Source organism: Sorex fumeus, unplaced genomic scaffold (genome assembly GCF_029834395.1).
Source record: "Sorex fumeus unplaced genomic scaffold, SorFum_2.1 ptg000028l, whole genome shotgun sequence".
Lineage (NCBI taxonomy): Eukaryota > Metazoa > Chordata > Mammalia > Eulipotyphla > Soricidae > Sorex > Sorex fumeus.
This window is the reverse complement of record NW_026606085.1, coordinates 38,405-65,198: the sequence shown is the minus strand read 5'-3', so window position 1 is coordinate 65,198 and position 26,794 is coordinate 38,405. Positions and strand designations below refer to the sequence as shown.

The window sequence follows — 26,794 nt, the reverse complement described above, 5'->3', positions numbered from 1 at the left end:
GTGTACTCGTAATTCCATGGATCACCAGAGTGTCGAATTAAATCTATGGAACCAGAAACTGTGTTTTATAATTTGATGTTTTAAAAAGTCAGCATTTGGGGCTGGAGCAATAGCACAGCAGGTAGGGCATTTGCCTTGCACTCAGCTGACCTGGGTTCAATTCCCAGCAGCCCATATGGTTTCCCAAGCAGCACGAGGATTAATTCCTGAGTGCATGAGCAAGGAGTAACCCCTGTGTATTGCCAGGTGTGACACTAAAAGCAAAAAAAAAAAATTAGCATTAAATATCAAAAGTTATCAAAACACCCATCAAGTTAAACAAGATTCTACCAAAAATAAACACAGAAATAGACAAACAGCAACTCAGGGAACATGATTATTGAGAAGGGTGAGTATTAAACCTCATGTACCTGATGACTCTAACAGAATTAATAAACATTCTCTTATATAAAGCACATGACTCGCCGTGACTCTGTCCCAGAGCACCTGCAAGCCCAGGACGGTGAACCCTCACAGATCCGACACCACCTGCACTGTTTCTGTGAGTTCCACCACTGGCAGCAGTTCCAAGGGAGCTGGACCCCCGACCTCACATATGGTCTGGAGACGATGAGGAGATGAACAAAGATGGGACTGTTTCCTAAAGATGCAACATAGACTACAGGGAACATTCTTTTTTTAAAGAATCATTTATTTTTTAAATTTTATTGAATCACCATGAGCTACTTACAAGTTTTCATGTTTGGGTTACAATCACACAATGATCAAACACCCTTTCCTTCACCAATACACATTCCTCATCACCTATCTCGCCAGTATACTCCCCCTTCCCTGCCCTCCCCTTGCCTCCATGGCAGACGATATTCCCCATACTTTTTCTCTCTAGTTTTGGACATTATGGTTTGCAATACAGGTACTGAGAGGTTATAATGTTTGGTCCATTATCTACTTTCAGCACAAATCTCCCATCCGGACTGATTCCGCAAGCCACCATTTTCTTAGTGATCTCTTCTCTATTCCATCTGCCTTCTCCGCTCTAATCATGAGGTGGGTTTCCAGCTATGGAGCAATCCTCCTGGTCCTTGTATCTACTGTCCTTGGGTATCAGCCTCATGTTATGTTATTCTATACTACAAAATGAGTGAAATCTGTCCCTCTCTTTCTGACTCATTTCACTTAGCATGATAATCATCCAAATCCAAGTAGGCTTGGAGATCTCGGCCCCGGAACCCGCGTGACTTTGTCCCTCTGCCAGTACCTTCATGTATGCTGGTGAAGGGATGGGTGTTGGAACATTATATGTTTGAAATTTAGTCATGAACAACTTTGTAATTGTGTATCTCACGGTTCAATTCAAAATAAGTAAGTTTAATTTTCTTAAAATGATGGATATCTAGTCATTATGTAAAAATAATATTTTCCAAATATGGAAAATCTATATTGAAAGAGCTATGCTTGGAATATCACGTTTCACTCAAATGAGAGAAAGAATCCAGAGTTCCGACCTCCGTCGACGATCAAGAATCAGGGACGCTGTTTCGTTTGCCAAGGTGCCAAAAATCAGATGGGCTGGTCACGTAATGAGATTTAGAAACGACCATTGGACTAGAGCTGTTACCGACTGGATTCCACGGGATGTCAAAAGACCTCGTGGCCGCCCACCTACCAGATGGTCAGCCTTCTTCATCAAGATCATGAACGATCGGTTTGAGGCTCTTCGTGTTCCTAGAACGAACAGACGCCATTGGGCTACACTAGCATGCGACAGGGACAAATGGAGACGTTACTGGCGCCCGCCTCTGACGCTCTGAGGAGGAAGTCCGGAGTATCCGCGTCCCTGTCGTCTCCTCACCCGGCACAGCTGCAACCCCCTCAGGTTTTTGACACACTCAGGATGTGGTTGTCACACTGTGTCTCTCGCACAGTAATACACAGCTGTGTCCTCAGTGCTCAGCCTGCTCAGTTCCATGTAGGCTGTGTTCTTGGACTTGTCTGCAGTGAGTGTGAGTCTGCCCTGGAACTTTGGGGCGTAGATTGTAACACCACTGTTAGGGTTTATCCATCCCATTCACTCGAGCCTTTGTCCTGGGACCTGCCGCACCCAGTGCATCCAGTAGCTGGTGAAGGTGTATCCGGATGCCTTGCAGGAGATCTTCACTGATGTGCCAGGTTTTCCCATCTCAGCCCCTGACTGCACCAGCTGCACCTGGGAGTTCACAACTGTGGACAGCAGACAGGAGTGGGTGGACTCCACTTGACTGGCCCCGTTCCCTCAGCCCAAGACATAGTGATGCTTACCTGCAGCCACTGCCACCAGAAAGAGAATTCTCCAGGTCCAGTCCATGGTGGGGAACGTGCACTCAGGTGCTTCTGAAGGTGTGAGTGTGCCTGCTGTGTGAGGCTGTCAGGACTCAGACACATCTGTATTTAACTCAGTGTCCCTTGTGTAATTTGCATATTCATGAGGAAGTAGAACTCATAGCTGAAGGCCTGGTTCAACCTGAGAAGGGGCTGGTGGAAGTCACCGGGTCCATCCTCAAGGGGAGTGAAGAGGTCCACGGTCTGATCCTTCTTTGGGGAGATGAGATCCTACCCTTTCCCAGGACTCTGTGCACACAGAGCTCCGCCTCCGGAGGCCAAGCCCTTTTAGGACCTTCCATTCAGGGCCTCCCCCCCCCCAACGTCTGTATGGCCTGAAAACATCTGGACACTCCTGGGCTTTGAGGTTATTTCTGGAATCCTTTCTCTCTGTGTCCTTCTCTCCCCAAGGGATACTTTCCAAGGGAAAACTCCCCAAGGTATACTACAATGAGACTACAGAACCATCTTTATGCCCCAGTGGTTTCCATTGGCGATATTAAGAAGTGCAGAAACACCACCTGTATACAAATTTTACTGCCTTATGATATGATAAATGTTCCTCCCCAAACATAAGTATGCACAATTTCTTCGGGTGACCTATACTTAATTTAATTTTGGTTATTTCAAGAAAGCAAAATTTAATTTTGGAGTTTTAAAATTTTATTATTATTTTTTAAATTAAATCACCATGAGATACACCATTAAAAAGCTGTTCATGATTAGACTTCAGTCATACAGTATTCGTGTTTCTGAGGAGAAGCACCTTAAGCCTGCAATTATGTGCTCTTGGGACTTGGCGTCCCCTGCAGCTGGTCCCCACCCTGTACAGAGAGCCTCTGGGATCTCAGCGGCATTAACCTCTTGGCATCTCTATCAGAGGATTGACTCCTGGGCCTTCACTTCAGAAGCTTGTTCACAAATGATATTCTTTTATGCATCTCGTTTGGGTTTTGAGCCATACCCGGAAGTTCTGAGGGCTTACTCCTTTCTCTTTGCTCAGAATCCCTCAAGTAGATGCATCCTAGTAAAATATTGTCAAATAAAATAGTTATGTTGTCATATTTATGTTGCCAAGGCGTCAAAAATCAGATGGGCTGGTCACGTAATGAGATTTAGAGACGACCGCTGGACTAGAGCCATTACTGACTGGATTCCATGGGGCATCAAAAGACCGCGTGGCTGCCCACCTACCAGATGGTCAGACTTCTTCATCAAGATCATGAACGATAGGTTTAAGGCTCTTCGTGTTCCTAGAACGAAAAGATGCCACTGGGCTACACTAGCATGCGACAGAGACAAATGGAGACATTACTGGTGCCCGCACGAGCAAATAGACAATTAACTGGAAGTCATGTGATCAAGTGATCAAATAGTTATATACATATAAAAATTGTAGGAGGCACTGAGTGTTCTTTGCTGAGATTATGTAAAAATGATACACTGAATAATTCAGTAAAATAAAAATAATATAAACCATCAAACTAAGAGTATTTAAGTATTACATAAAGATTTTTAACACAAATTTTATATTAAATCCGCTGTTAATGAAGACCTTAAGAATGAGGCAAGAGTGTAACACAGCTGCCAACAAGTTTATTCTATAGCTATATTAGTGGAACAAATATAAACAAAAAAGAAATGACTAGAATAAGATAAATAAAGCTTTATAACTTATATGTTTTGATCTCTGATTTTTTTCAGTGACATAGAATAGTATTATTTAAAGAAAATTACTTAGAGAAATGCAAGGGTAGAGAAAAAGAGAGTACATGGGCTTCTCCAACTGGGGAAAGTCATTGAGTTCTGATTTCTGGTCAGACATGCTGGAAGTCTAGAAAACGTCTTTCTACCCAGCACAAGTGAAAATCTGAACAAGTGAAACTCGGAGATTCACTTTCTGTTTTTTAGTGAATACCAGGAAAAGAGAGATGGAGAGAGAAGTAAAATAATATTATCTAAAGAAATTTGCTTAGAGAAATTCAAGGTTTATGTTTGTGTGTCAGAGAGAGAGAGAAAGAGAGAGAAAGACAGAGACAGTGAGACAGACATACACAGAGAGAAAGAGAGATGGCATAGGATTAACAGAAAAGTTAAAGACAGCCCGCCCACACACAAAATCTGTTCATCTTTATGTGAGCCATCTGTCTCCTTTATTGATCCCTAGTATCATATATGGGCTCTCTCTCTCTCTCTCTCTCTCTCTCTCTCTCTCTCTCTGGTCTATGAATTGTAATACAGACACTGAAAGGTTATCATGCATATCCCTTTAGCTACTTTCAACACTCAGTTCTTGTCCAGAGTGATCATATCTAACTCTTCCTATCATACTGATCCTTCTCTGTCCTTTGCCCTTCACACAACACTTGTAGCAAGCTTCCATCCTTTGACCAGTCCTTCTGGCCCCAGTGTTTTCTAGCCTCTTATTAATTTTATAAAAAAAAAGTTTAAATCCCACATAAGAGTGCAATTATTCTATATCTGTTCCTATCTGTCTGACTCATTTCACTCCGCCTGATACTTCCCATGTCCTTCCATTTATAAATAAATTTCATAACTTCATTTTTTCTGGTGGCTACATAGTATTCAATTGTGTAGATGAACTCTATTTCATCCAGTTTTCTGTTCTAAGACTCTCAGTGATTGTTTTAGATTTGGTAATTGTGAATAAAATATTGTGATACAGTATTATAGGCATGCAAATATATTTTCAAATTAGAGTTTTGGATACTTTGGGGTTAAAGACTATAGTGAAATTTTTGGGTCATACAGAAACTTAATTCTTAGTATATTGGGCAGTATCCTACTTTTTTCCAAAGAGGTCAATCCCGTTGCTGTTCCCACCAGCAGATAATGAGGATTGCCTTTCCCCCACATCTATGCTAACACAGAACGTTTTGGTTCTTTGTGATGTGTGCCCTTCTCCCTGGTGTAAGCTAATATTTCATTATTGTTTTGATTTGCATGTTTCTGATAAGTGACGGTGAAAATTTGTTCATACATTTTTCTGCCTCCAAGTCTACTTTAAGATGTATCTGTTTAAAATCCCAAATTTAGATGAGGTTTATTTTTTTGTTATTAGGTTTTACAAGAGCTTTATATATGTTTTATTAATCTTACATCAGACAAGCAGGCCCAGTAACGTCTCCATTGGAGACTTTGTTGTTACTGTGTCTGGCATATCAAATACTCTCGGTAGCTTGCCGGGCTCTCCGAGAGGGGCGGAGGAATCGAACTCGGGTCCGCTCGAGCAAATCGACGATCAACGGGAGGGCCTTTACCTTTTACATCAGACAAGAGGTGGGCAGATATTTTTCCCCAGTTTTTTGGTCGTTTTTTGATTCTGATCAACATTTCATTGACATTTATTGGGCCATTTAAAACAGATAGACTAACAACAAAAAGCATGAAATGGGTGAAAACTTTAGCTCCACGTTGATACCAAAATAATTAGTTTATAAGAGGGAGATTTAAAAAAGAAGGCAGAGAATCATGTGTTTGAACTAAGCTGAGATTAACCATTTGCTGGTGACACAAAACGTTTGTCATAGGCTGACCACAATCACAAACACAGTCACCGTCAATGTTGAGTGTACAAACAGCCAAGAGAGTCGGTGAGTCCTCAGGTGGAATTGTGATCAATGTGAGTGGATCATTGCAGGTTCAGAGTCAGGACACACCTCAAGTGTGTTCACAGCGCAGGGCCTCACTCAGCCTCTGTGGACACAGCAAGGTCCTAGGATGTGGGTTCTCCTACTACAAGCAACAGGTGAAACAAGATCAACTCTGAACTCACTCCCCACTGCCTTCTCAGAGAGTCACAAGGTTCAGCACTTCTCCATCGGACAAGATGAGTCTAGGGTACTTTATGTGTCTCTTGGAAACCCAAAAGCAGCAACTAGTGGAGATGATCATAGTCGTGTTCATGGCAGCACCAAGTATGGTAGCCAAGATGCAAACACAACACACAATTGCAGTGTTCAGTTCTGTCTGTGACTCCTCATTCAGTTGTGGAGTTCGTCCTTTCTCTCCTTCAGTTCTGTTCAAAGAACAGTGATCGTTGTTTCCTTCCTTCACTCCCTGAGATTCCCGAGTCTCCCTGTCGGTGTTTTCTTCAAGTCAGAGAGCACTGAGAGTATTGTTGCTCTCTGCACACCCACAGAGCATCGGATGTTCTGATGTTCTTACCTGGATTCAGTCCACATTCATTAAACAATCAAATTATGTTTTCATTGTTCCTTGTGCTCTGTGGGAGCTGAGAATGTAAGTACCTGGTGGTCTGGGCATGGATTGGGTGAAGTTCCTCACTCTATCCAGCTAGGTCTGTGACTCTAGTGACTTCTGGCAGCCACACAGCTTGTGGTGTTTTCTCAGTGGGCATGGGAGGGCCAGAAGTAGGTTGGCAGGAATAACTGTGGCTTATGGTGCTGACGGAGCCTCACTGAGACCTGTGATATCATCTGGGGAACAGGCTTTAAATGATATCATGAAGCTATAGAAATTAACCTGGTGAGTTTCAGGAATATAAACTCTCAGTCCAATAGTGTCAAATTGAGAGCCCAGAATAAATCCTTAGATCTTTTACGGTGAAATCTTTGGGAAAAAAATCCATCCTATGGAGTAAAGAAAGGAAAATCTTTTCAACAACTAGTGTTGCAAAAACAACACCACATATAAAAATAGCAATAGAAGATAGAATTGATATCTCACACCAGATGCAGAATTTAATGAAAGTGGAGTTATGGTCCATAGCAGAATCTTTAAGACGCACAGAGACAAATCTTGGCTGGTATCTTCATTACACTGATCTTAGAGGGCTCATCTATAATTTCATTCCATTGGCAGAGACAAGAGAAACTAAAATAAATAAATGGAACTAAATCAATTAAAAGATTTTAACAGCTATGTAAATGACATTAAAATTAATGTACTCTACTGACTGGGAGTAACATGTATCCACCAAACATCAAAGCCAACCTAATACCTAAGTATTCATAGCACTCAACAAGCTCAACATCAGAAAAAAATCACCATTAAAATGGTGTGGAAAATAAACAGATACTTTCCTAAAGTAACATTCCTATGGGCCGTAGGCATATGAAAGGGTGTTAATCAACATTTACTATAAGTGAAATATTAATATAAAGGATAATGAAGCTCATCTTTCCTCCTCACTGAGAGTGGCTTATAGCAAATATACTGGAAACAACCAGTGTTGGAACATTGTCAAAGGGAATACTGTTTCCATGTTTGTGAGAATTTATCTATGGAAAACACTATGAGATTTGTCTAAAAAGTGAAAATAGTGATTCTATTTTTGGTACCTTCACACAAGCATAAAACATTAATTTCAGAAAATCTTTGTAAACATATGTCCATTGCAACATTTAATATAGTGTCCAGGGATAGAAACAACCCTAATGCTTCATGACAGTATCATGGATAAGAAGTTGCGGTGTATATACAGAGTGGGAGACTGTGCAGTTATAATAAACGACAAAATATCAGTGTTTTCTGCACCATGGATTGAACTAGAGAATATCAGATTAAATCCCAGGAAGAATTGTCAGGGGGAGAGAGAGTCCGAGTTGGGGTGAGTGTGAACGTGGTTTTAATCTGGGTCCCCCATGCAAATTCAAACAATCTTATTCACCTGTGGTAGACAGAGAACAGAGCGTCAGGATGGACAGGATCCAATGATAACGCCCCCTGCATCCTAACCACACTCTGTGGTTCCTGAGAGGAGTCAGGTGGGGGCTCAGATAACTGGGAGGAAGAGGCCGAGCACAAGGGCCACAGCAGAGTGTGGGAGTCTGTGGAGATTTGGTGCTGGGAGAAGTGCAGGAAGTTTGTGACCCACCAGCATCAATACTCAGACTATTGTCATCGTGTTTCCTAACTGACAATAAAAAAGATAATGGGATAAATCTCTCGTCTTTGAAAAGGAATGACCTTTATTGGAGGAAAAATCGACCTCACCTTACCTAGCAGGACACAAAAAACTCTAGTGGATTCTGAGACAAGAAGAGGAATAAACAATTTTGTACTAGAACAGGAAATAATCACTAAAATGTACATATTTGGATTATTAAAGGTTTTATATATTTCAAGAAAAGAGAAAGAAAGCACCCTCTTTACAGGACCCTCTCGTCCTGCCCCTGGCCAAAGCCCTGGGGTCCCAGGAGAAGATCGCCTCCTGGTGGTCACACACACCTCTGCACTCCCCTGTCTCCTTCAGCTGGTTTGTGTCTTGGCTCATAGGGACTTGCCCTCACTGTGTCTCTTGTACAATAATACACTGCTGTGTCCTCAGTTACTGAGTTTCTCAGTTTCAGGCAAACTTGGTTCTTGGAGGTGTCCCTTGAAATGCTGACTTGGGACTGAAGATTTGGGTTATAGTATGTGCTTCCATCACTCCATATACCACCAATCCAATCCAGCCCCTTTCCAGGGACCTGGCAGACCGAGTAGACAGCATAGCTGGTTAGAGAATCCAGAGACCGAGCAGGTGAGGGACAGCACTGCGAGGGCATCACCAGGCTTGGTCCTGACTCCTGCAGCTGTACCTGGGACAGGATACCTGGGGACAGAGACCCACAGTGAGTCACGGGCTCAGAGGACCCATACCCACCTTGAAGCCTCTGTCCAGGGGATACTCACATCCGGGAGCTACCCCAGAAAGAGGAGGAACCAGCGCTGGTGCACTTTCCTGCCCTCGAGGTTCATGATCTCAGACAACTTGTCAAGGGGAGAGAGATTCCGAGTTCTGGTGTGAACATGGTTTTAATCCTGGGTCCCCATGCAAATCCCATGCAGATTTTCATGGGGGAGCCTAAGTAGAGAAAGAAGGAGACCTGGGGGAGGCTGGAGTGTGGGATCCCCCTGGAAGGAGATTCTGCCTGTGGCCCAGAGTACTCAGGCCTCTCCCTGGGGCCCTGTCAGAGCCGGGCCTCTTCCCCCAGCATAGGAAACGAGCTGAGGAGCTCTCAGGAAACAGGAATTGCTGAGGGGGAAACGGCAGCTGGGGAGGAGTGTCCCCATGTCTCAGGTCCCTGATGACCAAACTCAGCTCCCCCCTTCCCCCCAGGGCTTCTACCCTAAAGACAGTCCCCTGACCCTCCATTACCCTGTGAATTTGCATTTATTGTTCCTCTGTTACCTCAAAATTTGGGGGAAACAGTCATTGTCGTTTCTTCAGGCAGTTCAGACAGACCTAGGTCCAATCCTTGGTCTATAAAGTCACAGTAGTTTATTCACTTACTCACCTTTGATGAAAATTTTTCACTTATAGCTGCTTCCCTTTGAAACATACAAGGTGCTTATGGGGAGGATTTGTGCATTCTCTCTGGTGATGAGTCTGTGTTGGGACAAGGAAGAGCTTCTTCCTAGATTACCTTCTTCGGGTGTGCTTGGCCAGTCCAGGAGCACCTGAACCTGCTCTTCCCTGTGTATAAATCCCCACCCAGAAACTCAGAACCCTGTTCTTGGAGGTATTCACGGAGGAATTGTATCAGTTCTTGAAAGGGTTATTGGTGTGTGTGTGTGTGTGTGTCTGTTGGAGGGGTTTGTGGGTGGAGGCTCAGGACACAAACTGTTGAAACAAAATACTGCTTCTGATTATGAGATACATACATTTGACTAAGGTTCAAGTGTCATAAGCAGACAGTATGTGGCCCTACACACTCCACACCAATGAATGGAGTCCATTAAGTGTGCTGTGTCCAATAAGTTTACCCCTAATTCCACAGAGAGCCAGAGGACTGAGATAATTATTCATTACCAGAAAATACACTCTAAAATTTTGGGGGGTTGGTCTTATTGTTAGTTTTGTGGGTGGATTACCATGACTTGCAGCATTGTTCATGATTAAATTACATGCCTATATGTTCCAAGAATAATCTCTTCACTCGTATCCACTTCCACACACCAATGTCTTCAGACACTCAAACCCTGCCTCAGTGCCAGGAAGTTATTTTCCTTTTAGGCATTTTTGGGTTAAGTCTTGCCATCATACATAATCCCACACTTTTTTTTATTAACCACAGTGAGAAACCCAGTTACAAAGTTGTTCAAGTTGTTCATGATTGGGTTTCAGTCATATCATGGTCCACAGCTGTTCCGACCACCAGTGTGCCCAGTTTCCCTCCTCCCCAGCTCCCTGCCTGCTTCTCTAGTAGGTTTTTATCTCTCTCTCTCTGTCTCTCTCTCTGTGTCTTTTATTTTGCAATACAGATCTTATCAAAGTCTGATTTTTGCTCTGACTATTTAAATGTATTTTGTTCAGGCAGTTGAATGTTAGATTCAATTATTCCATCTATGTTGCCACACTGTGCCTTGTAATAGGTGCATTTAGACCATTGATTTTGAGAAAGACTACAGTCTTGAGGTTTTGCCCTATCTTTCTTTAGAGGATTATTGTGTTTGCCTCCTCTTACAGTAGCTTCTTCAGTTTTTCTTTCAATATTGGTTTTTATATTCAATATTTTTTAATCCATGCTTAAGACCATTCTCCACAAGTTCAGACGAGCCTCACGCATGAAGGAACTGGCAGAGGAACCCAGGCATGCGGGACTCGGGGCTGAGATCTCCAAGCCTGCTCGGATCAGGACTGTGTCTCCTCCACCCAGATTCCCTGTCTTCCAGTAGGTAGGCGTTACACTCACTAACTGCCCCTTGCGCCGTGTTATCTCATCAACAGCCAAGACCCAGAGACTATAAAACCCAGCTCCCAAAAGCGAACAACACAGAGTCTCCTGCCCCTGTGCCTGGCTGTCCTCTCCTGGGCCCCTTGGAGGGGGCGGGTTGAGTTTCCCTCCCCATCCCGGGCAGAACCCCGGCAGCCAAAGACCTCCAGAACCAGCCACAGCCATGCTTAAGACCACTCTTCACACATTTGGATGAGCCTCACACATGAAGGAACTGGCAGAGGAACCCAAGCATGCAGGACCAGAGCCTGAGATCTCCAAGCCTGCTCAGATTGGGACTGGGCTTCCTCCACACAGATCCCCCATGTTCCAGTAGGTAGGCGTTACACTCACTAACTGCCCCAGCACCGTGTTATTCCATCAGTGGCCAAGACCCAGAGACTATGAAACCCAGCTTCCGGAAGCATGCGGCTGCATTCTTGGCCGCACGACCTCTTCTATTATCTAGTTCTTACTCTTGGAGAACCTGGCAGGCTATGTTACTGGCGCCTGCTTGAGGAAATGTTACTGGTGAAGGAGATGTTACTGGTACCTGCTTGAAGATATCGATGAAAAACAGGATAACAGTGAAACAGTGATACAGTGATTGTTTTTGAATGAAAATCTTAAATATTAATGATATCCAGTTTGAAGAGAAAGGTGTTTTTATATATAATATTTGCCTGGGATGACCCAAGAAATTCAAGCATTATCATTGAGTTAAATTTCATAAACATTTATGAAATGCTAAAACAAAGATACCTACTTTGGATACAGAGATGAAAGGTTAATAAGATATAGTTCCTGTTTTTAAGTGCTGTGTGGAATAACTGGGATGTCTGAGACAGTGCTTTGAATAAGAAATACAGGGAAATTAAATATTTACCTGAGTCAACATTTTTACCTAATTTTAGTCATAGTCCTCTCTGGAGCCTCTTAGGTGTCTATCCAGGCTGAATTTAAGTAGGTCATGGGGCTTCTATGTGACTAATCATCCTTATTTTACTTATTCAAAAAAAGAAAGCACTAGTCCCTTGGGATCTTATGACACTCTTGGGAGAGACAGGATAAGTTAAATTGGCCTAGAGTTTTCAGAATTGAGATATAAAGCATTTCATATCCATGTAGGTTAAATTTTTTGTTTACTTTTGGAGCACACCTAGCTATGCTCAGGCCTTCCTTCCGATGGTGCTCATGTTCACTTCTGGCAGTGCTCCGGGGACCATATGGCGTGCTCAGGATTGAACCTGGTCAAGTGTGTGCCAGGCAAGCGCCTTACCTGCTGTCCTGTCTCTCTGGCCCTAGGCAGATATATTTGCCAAGTGTTTTGTATGTTGGAAGAAAGGGCAGTGCTAACTCCACAGTGGGGAGTTTAGAATAGGGGTAGGTGCAGAATGTGAGCTCTGATAACAGATTTTAATAAGGTTTGAAGTAAATCTTTAGAGTCTTAACATCTTCGTGCTTAAGTTTCATCATGTATAAAACAATAATAGTTCCACCAGCCATGCCATTCTAGGTCACGCTGAAATGAAGTATGTCAGGATACTTATGTTTGGGACAATGCATGGCATTCACTCATAGTGTGTGGCTTATTATCAGATTTTGCTATGATTAATGATGGTGGCACCACGAGGAACTGCTTTTCTCTGTGTTTGCTTTATCCCTAAAATTCTCTCTTTCATTTTCCCTATTTAGCTACCCTTTTGGTACTCTCTATTCTGTTAAATTAAGTTTTATTTGGAAATATGTTAAAACATTAAGTAACATAAAATAACTCTTCGTAAGAAAAGCACAAAATTAAATTTTCAAAGGTGCTGCCATTTATTTGTTGCTTATAAGGCAGGAACTAATCAATTCTGTTTTATTGGTTTTCATCAAATTATGCATGCATACATGTCACTGTCACTGTCCTCCCAGTGTTCATCGATGTGCTTGAGCGGACCCAGTAACGTCTCCATTGGAGACTTTGTTGTTACTGTGTTTGGCATACCGAATACATCATGGGTAGCTTGCCCGGCTCTCCGAGAGGGGTGGAGGAATCGAACTCGGGTCGGCCATGTTGGCTGTGTGCAAGGCAAATGCCCTACCACTGTGCTATTGCTGAGGCCCTATAGCTCAGGGCTTAGAGCACTGGTCTTGTAAACCAGGGGTCGCGAGTTCAAATCTCACTGGGGCCTAAGGCAGACATATATGTAAAAATAAAGAATATTTTTGAGATACAGCTATAGCACAGTGGTAGGACGTTTGCCTTGCATGCAGCTGACCCGGGTTCGAGTCCTCCGCCCCTCTCAGAGAGCCCGGTCAGATACCAACAGTATCCCGCCCACACGACAGAGCCTGGCAAGCTCCCCGTGGAGTATTCGATATGCCAAACACAGTAACAACAAGTCTCACAATGGAGACGTTACTGGCGCCTGCTCAAGAAAATCGATGAACAATGGGAGGACAGTGTTACAGTGCTACAGTGCTATTGTGTTTGCATCTATGAAGTTTCCGAGCTGTATGCATGAATTCATGTATTTTTTTTAAAATGTGAATGAGAGTCTACTGGGTAAAGTATTCTTGGTGTTTATTTAACTGTATCCTACCATAGTCCTAGAACCCAGGGGACTCATTTGGTAGGTCTGCTACAAATCGCAGGACCCTGGGTTTATACCCACACTCAGCTGTTACCCCTCAGAACAGGGAGCCAGATGGGGATCGGCGGGATGAGTCTCCACACAAGGCCCAGGACACGCTGTGGCCGCACAGCAATCAAGAGGCTTCAGCACTCCAACACTGTTCACTTCACACCACACCCCTCTTTTTGTCTGAAGTGTGAGTGCACATTCTGCTGGGCCCATACATCTGGAGAGAGGCCAGTAGTCTGAGGATGATAGAAAGCAGGGCAGGGAGAGAGAAGGAGAGAAAAGGGAGGGAGAGAGAGAGGGAAGAAGAGGGAGGGAGAGAGGGAGATAGAGTCAGAGAGAGAGGGAGAGAGAGGCAGAGAGAGGGAGGGAGAGAGAAGAAGAGAGAGGGAGAGGGATGGAGAGAGAGGGAGAGAGGGAGAGGGATGGAGAGAGGGGGAGAGAGGGAGGGAGAGGGAGGGAAAGGGAGAAAGAGGGAGAGAGAGGGAGAGAGAGGGAGAGAGGGAGAGTGAGAAAGAGAGAGAGGGAGAGAGAGTGAAAGAGAGGGAGAGAGAGGAAGAGAGGGAGAGAGTGAGAGAGAGGGAGGGAGAGAGGGGGAGAGATGGAGAGAGAGAGAGATGTAGGGGTAGAGTGTTGCCTACTGACCAAGTAAAAGAATGCTTGATTTTTCATTCCCCCTTTGTCCTGCTCAAAGCGGGGCAACTTCCCAGTACAGGAGGTTTCAGTTTGGGGAAAATGCACCCTCGTAAATGATTTGTAAATGATGTATGAGGAACAGCACAATCTTTGCAGATATGTCAAAGCTATATCAAAGCAGGTCGTTCTGACCAATAGCATTATGTCGAAAGGGTCACCAGGTGGCTGACCAATGGTGCATGGCTCTGCTCATTGTCCCATCCACTTTCCCACGTCCCATCCCCTTTCCTTTCTTTTGGGTGGGCTGTGGAAACATACATAAGTCTGTACCTATGCTCTGAATAAACGCACGCATTCATGCCATCTCCTGAATGACGGAACCCTGTGTGACTCGAGTGCTGATTTCACCCTGACGGTCCTCCCCTGGCTCGGCCCCGCAGCGCCGGATGCGGCAGGAGAGAGTAGAAGGGAGGAGAAGCCGGTACCTGATGCAGGAGCCCTGGAAGGTTCTGGAATCACTGATCCCCGCTGCTGGGCCTGTGGAGCTGATTCTGGTTAAGGGGGCAAAGGTCCCGCAGCCCTGCCCTGCCCCTCCCATTCCTACTGACTGATCTGGGCCTGGTGCCCTCAGACAGCCTGAGTCGGGCATGGCCGCTGGATGGGTCAGCCAGAACCGGTGTCCGCTGAGGCCTGTCCTGGGACTCCCTGTATCCACGCAGGGCCGCGGGGCTGCGTGGGCAGCGCTGCCCGTGGCCTCCTCCTGACAGGTCAAACCGGACTTGGACCCGTGTCTGTATCAGGCTGAGATGTGTCCATTCAGGGGGATGCTGCCCGGTCACTGCTCTACTGACCGCGTCCCCGTCATCAGGGGGGTCTATCCCGTCCCCAAACCGGGTCTGGGCTGAGTCCACACACGCACAGAGACGCCGGCGGAGCGGACTAGGATGCCTCAGAGACCCTCTCAGACGACCAGAGTCCCCTCAGCCCACTGGGCACCTGCTGAGCCTGGGGGTGTTCCCCTGTGCGGGGACACAGGGCGTGGGCATCCCCTGAGAGCCTGGTCCCCTCAGCCAGGACAGAAGAACTTCACCGAGGGCCATTCTCTTGGGAGACAATTATATAGACCCGTCCAGGTGAGGGTTCGTGTAGGAGGTTTGTGGGGAGGGTCTCTGGGGTAGGTAGGGGGGATGTACTGTTGTAACCTCTTCTCAGGGAACACATTTGTCTGTACTAACTCAGTGTACTTTGGTTGATGCTGATATTCATGAGGAGGAATCAGAGCTGAAGACCTGTCCCAATCTGAGGGAGATCAGGTAGGTGATGCAGGGTCCAGTGCTCACCAAGTGAGGAGTGTCCAAGTTCATGATGGTGCTTAGTTGTGAGCTTGACCTCTGCCCTGTCCATGAATTCTAGGCAGACAGAGCTCCTCCCCTGAGGGAAGTCCTACCAGGCCACTCCCCTCAGGTGACCAACCTCTGAGGAGCACAGAAACCATGAGTCCTGACCTAGGGTTTATATCAGAGTTTGGATACCTCCGTGCCCAGGGGTTTGAGAGTTAGACTTCCTCGCATTAGTAATCATTCCTATTAATAAATTAATCGCATCACCAGCTCTGTAAGCTTGTAGAGCCCCAAGCAGTACTTGAAATTGTATTTGAATTATTATCATTATCTTGTTTGTAGTTCTTAATTCTCCCAGTAATATCAGGTATTTATGAACAGTTCCTCCTGCCATGCACAAGGTCCTTCCCTGGGATAATTTCTTTTGTTTTCATTGAATCAGGGAAAACCAGGACATGAGGTAACACCCACTCACCCCGCTGTGCCTGCTCCTGGGTTGCAGCCTTTATGGGGACCTGAGCGCCCCCTGCTGCTCAGTCTCCTTCCGTTATTTCAGTGACCAATTGCCTTGGAGCATCTGAATTTATGGTGGCTCCTGAAGGGTTGCCACCAGGTCACTGTATCCACCTCATTCCTCTATGGGCCCCACAGCGCACCTCTGCTCTGAGCACCTGGAAATCATATCCCTCGCTGCTCCTGGGGCTGAACCTGTTTGTAGTTCTGAGTTGGAGCGACCCCTCCTGGGGACTCTCTGGAACCTGTAGGGCTGCATACTCTCCCCACACTGCCTTCATCTGCCTCCAGTGTGCCCTATCGGGGGAACAGGGTCCCACTGTCCATCAACTGTCCGTCAGAGAGCCTAACTCGTCCAAGCCCTGAAACACACTCACCATGACCAGGGAAAATAATCCGGATGCGAATATGATGCACTGCCAGGACCAAGTCCAAGTCAGGCCCGGGCACAGTCTGTCTAAGGCTTGTGCAAGTCAGGCTCCCGGGAAACCGTTTCTTCCCAGTCCTCACTCATGGCCCAGACAAGGACTGTCCCAGAGGAAACTGTGCATCTAACACAGAATTTGCATAGCCACAAGAAAGACATCAGAAATCCATGAATAATGGGTAAAAAGTAAAACCAAATAATTGATCTATGAAAGAATTTCATGTGTTTTTTGATGTTTCTACTGGAACAGTACAATTTTCTCAGTCATCTCCCATATGATTTTGAACCTGTAAAAATCCTGAATGTAGGTATCAAGCAGATATATTAGCTGATTACACACAAAACTATCATAATCTCTGATAATTAAGTTTCTTTGATGTATTATGTATTGGAGGGGAGCGGATTGAGCTTTCCTTCCCACCCCGACCAGGGCTCCGGCAGCGAAAGACCTCCAGGACCAGCCACCACCATGCTGAGACCACTCTCCGCACACATGAAGGTACTGACTGACGGACAAAGTCACGCGGGTTCCGGGGCCGAGATCTCCAAGCCTACTCCAATTTGGGCCGAGCATCCTCCACCCAGATCCTCCAAATTCCAGTAGGCGGGGGTCACATCCACCAACTGGCCCCCTGGCGCCATGTAATCCCATCAATGGCCAAGACTCAGAGACTATAAAAACCAGCTCCTGGAACCCGGGACATCCCGGAACTCCCGGACATCTTATTATGACACCTTATTATCTCATTCCTACTTTGGACAAACTGGCAGGCTACCGAATGTAGCCTGCCCACACGGCAGAGTCTGGAAAACTCCCCGTGGCTTACCCAATATGCCAAATACCAGTAACAATGATGGGTCTCATTCTCCTAAAGAGCCTTGAATATAATCTCAGGGCTAGGATGAAGGAGACGTTACTGGGGCCTGCTCGAGGCAATAGACGAATAACAGGATGATTTGTGATTGTGATTATGTAGATGAGAATTGTACTTTGATCCATGAATTTGATTACCATTATCAACATTGTCATTTTGGTAATTAAGGTGGGATAGTACATTGTTAGCAACATGAAACCTGTATACTAAGGCAATAATAATCCTTAGATATTTTCCCAATTTTGCAAAGAACTCTCCTAGTTGATGGCATCAGTATGAGAAAGATTCCCTTCATAGTATTCAGCCCTTGGCATTCCTCTCTGCGAACAGCTGGGGGTCCTGTCTCTCTCTTGGCCTTACTGAGGTGGGTTTCCACTATGTCATTATGAAAATTCCCACCCAGCATTGTGTTATTAACATAGTGTCTTCCAGGGAAATGTATTTCATGATTAGGAATAAGTAAGAACTTTAAGATGACTAGGACAGTGGTTGTTGCCTTGAGAACTTGGGAAATTCCAAGTGACATCTCAGATTGGCTCCACATACAGAGAAAGAAATGAGGGTAGACTGAGATACTGCACCATAGTAAACAGCAGCTTAATATCCAGGGACCCACATAGGTGTCTGTTTGGGGGCACAGACAGGAAAAGTGCATCAGAAACCACCACAGAAGCTTCATTTCTGGACTTGACACCCTGTGAAAGTTCCTCTGCTTGTCATAGATTTGTGTTGGCACACATGTTCTCGAAGCTGACCCTCAGGTAGGGCCTTTGTTTTCTTGATCTTCCTTGGCCTCTGTTGGACCAGTTTTGTGCCCGTATTTGGAATAAAATTCCGACAAGGTTGTCTAAGCATCAGTAGAGCTGTGGGTGGGCAATGTTCCCCTTGGGGAGGGAACAAATGGTGTCATTGTGGGTGCTCGAAGCTCAGTGTCTGATTCATAAATTGCTAATTCACCACTACTAATGTAATTTGAGGATATTTTAAAGGGAAATATTGAGATGTTGGGACAACATAATAAGTAAAACTAATAATACATCTTCTGTTTCCCCCAGATGTCCAGGAAGACTGTGGGCAAACACACATGTGGCGGCCCATCCCGTGGCCTCTATCATATCTGCATGGAGTCTCCATGGACTAATGGGAGATGTGCTTATTTCTCCAATTACCGATTCTCTAGTTTTGTTGTTGTTGTTGTTTGTTTTTGCTTTTTGGGTCACACCTCGCTATACACTCCTGCCTCATACACTCAGGAATTACTCCTGGTGGTGATTGGGGGACCGTATGGGATATTGGGACTCGAACCCGGGTCGGCTGCATTTAAGGCAAATGCTCTACCCTCTGTGCTATCGCTCCACCCCCTGATTCTCTAGTTTTTATTTCTGGGTTTTGTCAAAAACTTTTCTCTAGCTTCTTAAAACCAGGCTCATTTTTAATGTTAAGTGTCCATGCATTTCTCCCTCGGTGTCTGTCCTCCCTGCCAACCGATACCAAGTGGAATTGTTTGGTTATTCATACTGCATCTCAAAATACTTCCAAATCTGGCTCAATAAATGACATTTATTTTCTAGGAATTTTACAGCAGGTGAATTAAAGTGTCACCTCCCCTCAGCTGGAAGCGCTGAGTACTGGCATTGTCAACAGGGTGCCCTGCACCTTGCTCAGGATCCTCTGCTGCTGTCCCTCGGGGATCAGTCCCTCTGCACACATCCCCCTGGTGTCTCTGCCCTCCCCGAGTGAAGCTTCTCCTCAGCACAGACATGACGCTCCCAAGGTCAGAGGTCACAGGGATAGAGGGAGAGGCACGCAGGTTTCGCGCAACTGCATCATGGTCACAGAGGAAAGTCACAGCGAGGTTGGGAAAGGACACAGACAAGCTCTCATTACACAAAACCATGTGGTCCTTGACTTCTGACCATGGCCACTATCCTAGTGTCATATTCACCACTCCCAGTGTCCAGTGGCAAAATTCCAGCTCAGGGATACAGAGATGCAAATAGCGCACGGGACCTCACCCACAGCCTCTCAGTAAGGGCTTCTCAACACTTTGATTCCATCTTAGAGAAAAGGATTTTCGGCTGGCCCATAGCAGGTGAATATGTGCATATTTAGATCTCGGATTATTTCTATTTTACAAATTAGTCCCAGGAATGCCCCTGTCTTTTCAGGCATAAACCATAGAAAGGTGGTCAGGAAATGAGGGGTATACAGTAACAGACGCTGATGCCCCTGCGTCACTCCTCTACACCGCTAGTGTCCTGTTTCCCATGTCCCACCGAGTGCCACGTGTGTGATGCTGAGATGTGGAAGTGAAGTTCAGCACCGAATTCTATTTACGATTTCTAAAGAACAACTTTCTTTATCCCTAAAATGTAGAATGATCAAAGATTTTCCTGGAGCTGGAGCTATGGTTCCAAATCTGCAATGGTCCCAGCACACACTGACATCTGTTAGCTCCTGTGACAAGTGTGAAACACAAGGAGCTCAGCCACACATGAAATAGGAGTGGAGTGAAGGACTGTTCTTGAGGAAACAGTTCAAGAACCTGCCAAGCCCCCAGCACATACTTAAAAGTGATTCTTCCACTAGCGTCGGGGAAGGACCAGTGTACAATCCAACAAGAATATAGGAGTAACTACAGGTGTTCTAGAGAGAAGCCATCTTCCTCTTGGAAGTTGCTGAAGAACAGAGAGAGATCCTGAGCCTTTCCCTCAGATGAAGCCTGGCCCTGTGAGCCCCATTATGTATTTCAGACCCTGACTCTCTGGGGAGAAAGTCAGGAGGATCAGCATCCCTGTCATCTCCTCACTCAGCACAGCTGCCTCCCCCACAGTTTTCTGACATGTTCAGGATGTGTTTGTCACACTGCGTCTCGCACAGTAATACACGGCCATGTCTTCAGTGCTCAGCCTGCTCAGTTCCATGTAGGTTGTGTCCTTGGACGCGTCTATAGTGAGTTTGAGTCTGCCCTGGAACTTCGGTGCATAGCTTGTACCACCATTGTCAGTTCGTATCCATCCCATCCACTCAAGACCTTGTTCAGGGACCTGCCGCACCCAGTACATTGCATAGCTGGTGAAGGTGTATCCAGACGCCTTGCAGGAAATCTTCACTGATGTCCCAGGTTTTCCAACCTCAGCCCCCGACTGCACCAGCTGCACCTGGGAGTTCACACCTGTGGACAGCAGACAGGAGTGGTTGGACTCCACTTGACTGACCCCATACTCTCAGCCCAAGGCATAAGGACGCTTACCTGCAGCCACTGCCACCAGAAAGAGAATTCTCCAGGTCCGGTCCATGGTGAGGACCGTGCACTCAGGGGCTTCTGAAGGTGTGAGTGTGTCTGCTGTGTGATGTTGTCAGGACACAGACACATCTGTATTTAACTTAGTGTCCCTCGTGTAATTTGCATATTCATGGTAAAGGTAAAGGTAAAGGCCCTCCCGTTGATCGTCGATTTGTTCGAGCGGGCCCAGTAACGTCTCCATTGGAGACTTTGTTGTTACTGTGTCTCGCATATCGAATACTCTAGGATGCTTACCGGGCTCTCAGAGAGGGGCGGAGGAATCGAACTCGGGTCGGCCATGTTGGCCGCTTGTAAGGCGAACTCCCTACCCGCTGTTACTTACTCGAGCATATTCATGAGAATGGAGAATTCATAGATGAAGACCTGGTCCAACCTTAAAAGGGGCTGTTGGAAGTCACCGGGTCCATTCTCAAGGGAAGTGGAGAGGTCCACGTTCTGATCTTTGCTTGAGGAGATGAGACTCTGCCCTGTCCCAGGACTCTGTGCACACAGAGCTCCCACTCCGGAGGGCGAAGCCCTTTCAGGACCTTTCCTTCAGTGTCCCCCACATCTGTATGGCCTGGACCCATCTGGACACACCTGGGCTTTGAAATTATTTCTGGGATCCTGTAACTCTCCAAGGGATGCCACAATGAGACTACAAAATCATCCTAATGCCCCCGTGGTTTCAATTGGAGATATTAAGAAGTCCAAAAACACCCCCTCCAGGGGCTGGAGTGATAGCACAGCGGGTAGGGCGTTTGCCTTGCACGCGCCCGACCCAGGTTCGATTCCCAGCATCCCATATGGTCCCCTGACCACCGCCAGGAGTAACTTCTGAGTGCAGAGCCAGGAGTAACCCCTGTGCATCGCCGGGTGTGACCCAAAAAGCAAAAACAACAACAACAAAAAACCCTGCATACAGTTTTTACTGCCTTGTCAATATGATAATTGTTCTTCCAAAATGATACGTGGGCACAATTTAATTTTCTCTGTCATACATGTATTTTAATTTTCGTTTTCTTGAGAAAAAAATTTAGTTTTAGTGAAGAAGGAAATCCATACTGAGGAGATTTTTGCCTCTCTGCACCTATTTCCCCCATCTCTGCACACTTTTTAGCCTGCAACTCTGTGCTCTTGGGACTTGGCGCCCCCTGCAGCCCGGTCCCCACCCTGCAGGGAGAGCCTCTGGGCTCTCAGGGCTTCAACCTCTTGACATCTCTAATAAGGCAGGGTTGAATCTTGGGACTTCTCTTCAGAAGCCTTGTTCAGGAGTCATATTATTTTATGGGCTTTTTGATTTGGTTCTGAGCCACACCAAGCAATTCTGAGGTCTTGTTCCTGGCTCTGTTTTCAAGAATTGCTCAGGTAGATGCATCCCAGGAAAATATTGACAAATCAAGTAGTTGTATATATAAAAGTTAAAAGGTGACTCTGAACATTCTTAGCTGAGAGTATCTGGAAGTAATAAAATAAATAATTAATTCACTGAAATAAAAATAGTAAAAACCATCAAACTAAAAGAGGATTTAAGTCTTTAAGTAAAGACTTTAATAGCATTGTCCTCCCGTTGTTCATCGATTTTCTCCAGGTGGCCTAGTAACGTCTCCATTGTAAGACTTGTTGTTACTGTGTTTGGCATATCAAATATGTCACTGGGAGCTTTCCAGGCTTTTCTGTGTGGGTAGAATACTCTTGGTAGCTTGCCAGGCCCTCCAAGAGGGGCAGAGGAAATGAGCCCAGGTCGGCCGTGTGCAAGGCCAACACCCTACCCGCTATGCTATCGCTCTGGCCAAAAGAATTTAATAGAAACAAAAATATATTAAATTTGTTACATTAATAGTTTTTCAAAAATCAGATGTGAGTCTACCACAGCTGCTAACAAGTTTATTCTATAACTGTATTAGTAGGGCAACTATAAGTAAAAAAAGTAATGAATTTGATCAAATTAATGAAGTTTTATGGAACATATGGATTGAACTCTAACTTTTTAAGTGATGCAGAATAGCATTATTTAAAGAAATTTTCTTAGAGAAATGCAAATTCTCTTAGAGAAAGAGAGATCCGTGTTCAAGAGAGCACATGGGCTTCTCCAAATGGGAAAAATCCTTGAGTTCTAATTTCTGGTCAGACATGTTAGAAGTCTGGAAAACATCTTTCCACCCAGCAGGAGGGAAAACCTGACCAAGTGTAACTCATAGACTCACTACTTTCAGTTTCTCTGTGAATAGTAAGAAAGGGGAGATGGACAGAGCAGTAAATTAGGATTATCTAAAGAAATTTACTTAGAAATATGCAAGGAGAGAGAGAGTTGAGGGGAGGCACAGGATTATGACAGGAAGGACAAAGACAGCCCAACTACAGAATCTGGTCATCATCACGTGAAACATCCTTCTCCTTTATTGATCCCTAGGAGCCTGTATGGGTTCTGTGTCTCTCTCTGTCTCTCTGTCTGTCTCCCTCTCAGGTGTATTGATTTCAATACAGACACTGAAATGTTATTGTGTATATCCCTTTTCCACCTGTCTACATTTAGTTCTTATCCAGTGATCAGATCTAACTATTCCTGTCAAATTGATCCTTCTCTAGTCCTCCACAAACCACACACTTGTAGCAAGCTTTCAACCATTGATCCGTCCCACTGTCCCCTGTTAACTGACACTGAATATTAATCTCGTACCAATGTTTATATCCCACAGAAGAGTGCATTTATTCTATATCTGTCCCTTTCCTTCGGACTCATTTCACTCAGCCTGATACTCTCTATTTCCCTCCTTTTTTTGGGTCACCCCTGGAAATGCACAGGGGTTACCCCTGCCTCATGCACTCAGGAATTACACCTGGTGGTACTCGGGAGACCATTATGGGATGCTGGGAATCGAACCCGGGTTGGCTGCATGCAAGGAAATCGTCCTACCCGCTGTGCTCTTGCTCCAGTCCTCCACTTCCCTCCTTTTATGAGCAAATTTCATGATTTCATTTTTTCTGGTGACTGTATAGCATTTCATTGTGTAGATGTATTGTATTTCATCCAGTCATCTGTTCTCAGATATTTGGGTTGTTTCAGAATAAGCTATTGTAAATATAATCTTGTGATGCAATAAACATAGACATGTCCATTTAGACAATTTGGAAATATATTTCCAATTAGTGTTTTGGGTTCTTTGGGTCAATGACAAGAGTGGAATTTCTGGGTCGCATAGAAGCTAAATTTTTAGCATACTGTGCAGTATCCAAATTTTTCCAAAGAGTTTGATCCCGTTGAAATTTTTACCAGCAGAGAATGAGGATTGGATTTCCCCCACATCTATGCCAACACAGAATGTTTTGGTTCTTTGTGATGTGTGCCTTTCTCTCTGGTGTGAGGTGATATCTCAATAGTGTTTTAATTTGCATTTTTCTGATAAGTGATGTAGACAATTTGTTCATACCACTCTCTGCCTCAAATTCTAATTTAAGGACATATCCATTTAAAACCTCATTTTTAGATAGGGTTTATTTTTCTCTTAGATTTTTCAAGTCCTTTATATAAGTTTTATTAATCCTACATAAGATAAGTCTCTGGATCTTGCACAGGGACTATAAAACCCAGCTCCAGGAAGAGAACAGCGCAGAGTCTCCTGCCCCTGCGCCTGGCTGTCCTCGGTGGAGACCCTTGGAGGAGGGCGGGTTGGGTCTCCCTCCCCTCCACGAGCAGAGCTCCGGCAGCCAAAGACCTCCAGAACCAGCCACAACCATGCTGAGACCACTCTCCACAACATGAAGGTACCGGCAGAGGAACAAAGGCATGCACGTCACGGGGCTGAGATCTCCAAGCCTGTTTGGATCGGGGATGAGCACCCTCCACCAGATTCTCCATACTACAGTAGGCAGTGGTCATACCGACCAACTGGCCCCCTGGAGCCATGTAATCCCATCAATGGCCAAGACCCGGAGACTATAAAACCCAGCTCCCAGAAGCGTGTGCCCACGACATCTTATTATCTCATTCTTGCTTTGGACAACTTGGCAGGCTTCGAATGTAACCTGCCCACATGACAGAGTCTGGCAAACTCCCTGTGGCATACCCTATATGCCAAAACCCATTAACAATGATGGGTCTCATTCTCCTAACCCTGAAAGATCCTTGAATATGGCACTTTTTAAAATCTCAGGGCTAGGACGAAGGAGACGTTACTGGGGCCTGCTCGAGGCAATCGAGGAACAACAGGATGATCGTGATTGTGATCGTGACATAAGATAAGTAAAGTAAGTAAAGTAAAGGCCCTCCCGTTGATCATCGATTTGCTCGAGCGGGCCCAGTAACGTCTCCATTGGAGACTTTGTTGTTACTGTGTCTGGCATATCGAATACTCTCGGTAGCTTGCCGTGCTCTCCGAGAGGGGCGGAGGAATCGAACTCGGGTCGGCCATGTTGGCTGCATGCAAGGCAAACACCCTACCCGCTGTGCTATCGCTCCAGCCCTTATAAGATAAGATAAGTAGTGAGTTTAATTAATTCTACATAAGATGAGTTGTGAGCAGATATTTTTCCCCAGTTTGGGTGTTGTCTTTTGATTATGGTCATCATTTCATTTATTATAATTGGGCCATATTAAAAACGTAGCTGACAACTCAAAGCATGAAATGAGTGAAAACTTTGGCGCCACATTGATCCAAAATAGTTTATGTGAGGGAAATTGAAAGAAGAAGACAGTGACCATGTGTTTGTACTCAGGTGAAACACAAAACGTTTGTCATGGGCTGATCACAATCACAAAACCAAATCACCTTCAATGTTGGGTGCAGAAAGAGACTAGTGAGTCAGTGACCCCCCAGGTGGAATTGTGACCAATGTGGATGGGTCATTGCAGGTTCAGAGTCAGGACACAACTCACATGTCTTTAGAGCAAAGGGACTCACTCAGCCTCTGTGCACACAGCAAGGTCCTAGGATGTGGTTCCTCCTTCCACAAATACAAGGTGAAACAAAATCGACTCTGGACTCACTCCCCACTGCCTTCTCAGAGAGTTACTGGGGCTCAGCACTTCCTCCTCAGACTAAGATGACCTCGGTTACGTTCTTTGTTTCCTGGAACCCAAAATCATTAACTAGTGGAGGTGATCATAGTCGTGTTCACATAGTACCAAATACAGTAGCCATAATGCACACACAACACACAACCGCAATGTTCAGTTCATTTTATTTCCTCATTCAGCCATGGAGTCTATTATTTCTCTCCTTCAAATCTGTTAGAAGGGCAATGAACATTGTTTTCTTCCTTTCATGAGACTCCTAAGTCTCCTTGTCAGTGTTTTCTTCAGGTCAGAGAGCACTGAGTGGATTGTTTCTCTCCGCACACCCACAGAGCATCAGTTGTTCTGATGTTCTTACCTGGATTCAGTCCACGTCCATTAAATAATAGAATTATAGTTTCAATATTCCTGGCATTCATCGACACTACCTCCACTACCCAGCCATCACCACACTCCAGGACGCTTCCCAGACCCGTGCGGCCGCAAAACGTCTGCGCGACACATCATAAGACACTAAATACCCATCTTCCGGAATTGTCGTACCGTATTTGATAGGGTTCAAATATGGTAACACCTACAAGGGTGATTAGAGGTCGCCCCAAAAGCCTCTATCCCTCTCGGAAAGACTGGCAAGCTACTGAGAGTATTCCACCCGCACGGAAGAGCCTGGTAAGCTATCCCTTCTGTATTCAATATGCCAAAACCAGTAACTACAACTGGTCTCATTCACCTGACCCTGAAGGCTTCAACGACATGGCAGCACCAACATGGCAGCACTGAGAAGGATGAGAAAGGAGAGGACGACAAAATCTCAAGGCCGAACTAGGCTGCCACAACGAAGGAAGACAAAAATGATCGTCTGTACTTTCAATGCACGTAGACTAGCATCAGATGCATCCATCGAGGACCTGATGGTAAAAGCGCGAATGATCAAGTACGACATCATTGGTCTGACCGAGACAAGAAGACACGAATCTCACCATGCCATTTTCGACACTGGAGAAGAATTGTTCCTCGGAACATGCGATAAAAGA

The 26,794-nt window shown here is 45.2% G+C and overlaps 1 non-coding gene across 1 annotated transcript; it reads left to right on the top strand.

Annotated features, from left to right (window-relative positions):
- Positions 1 to 13,146: 13,146 nt before the first annotated feature.
- TRNAT-UGU (transfer RNA threonine (anticodon UGU)) lies at positions 13,147 to 13,219 on the top strand. The gene has a single exon. It is a non-coding gene; the product is annotated as a tRNA-Thr (tRNA).
- The last annotated feature ends 13,575 nt before the right edge of the window (positions 13,220 to 26,794 follow it).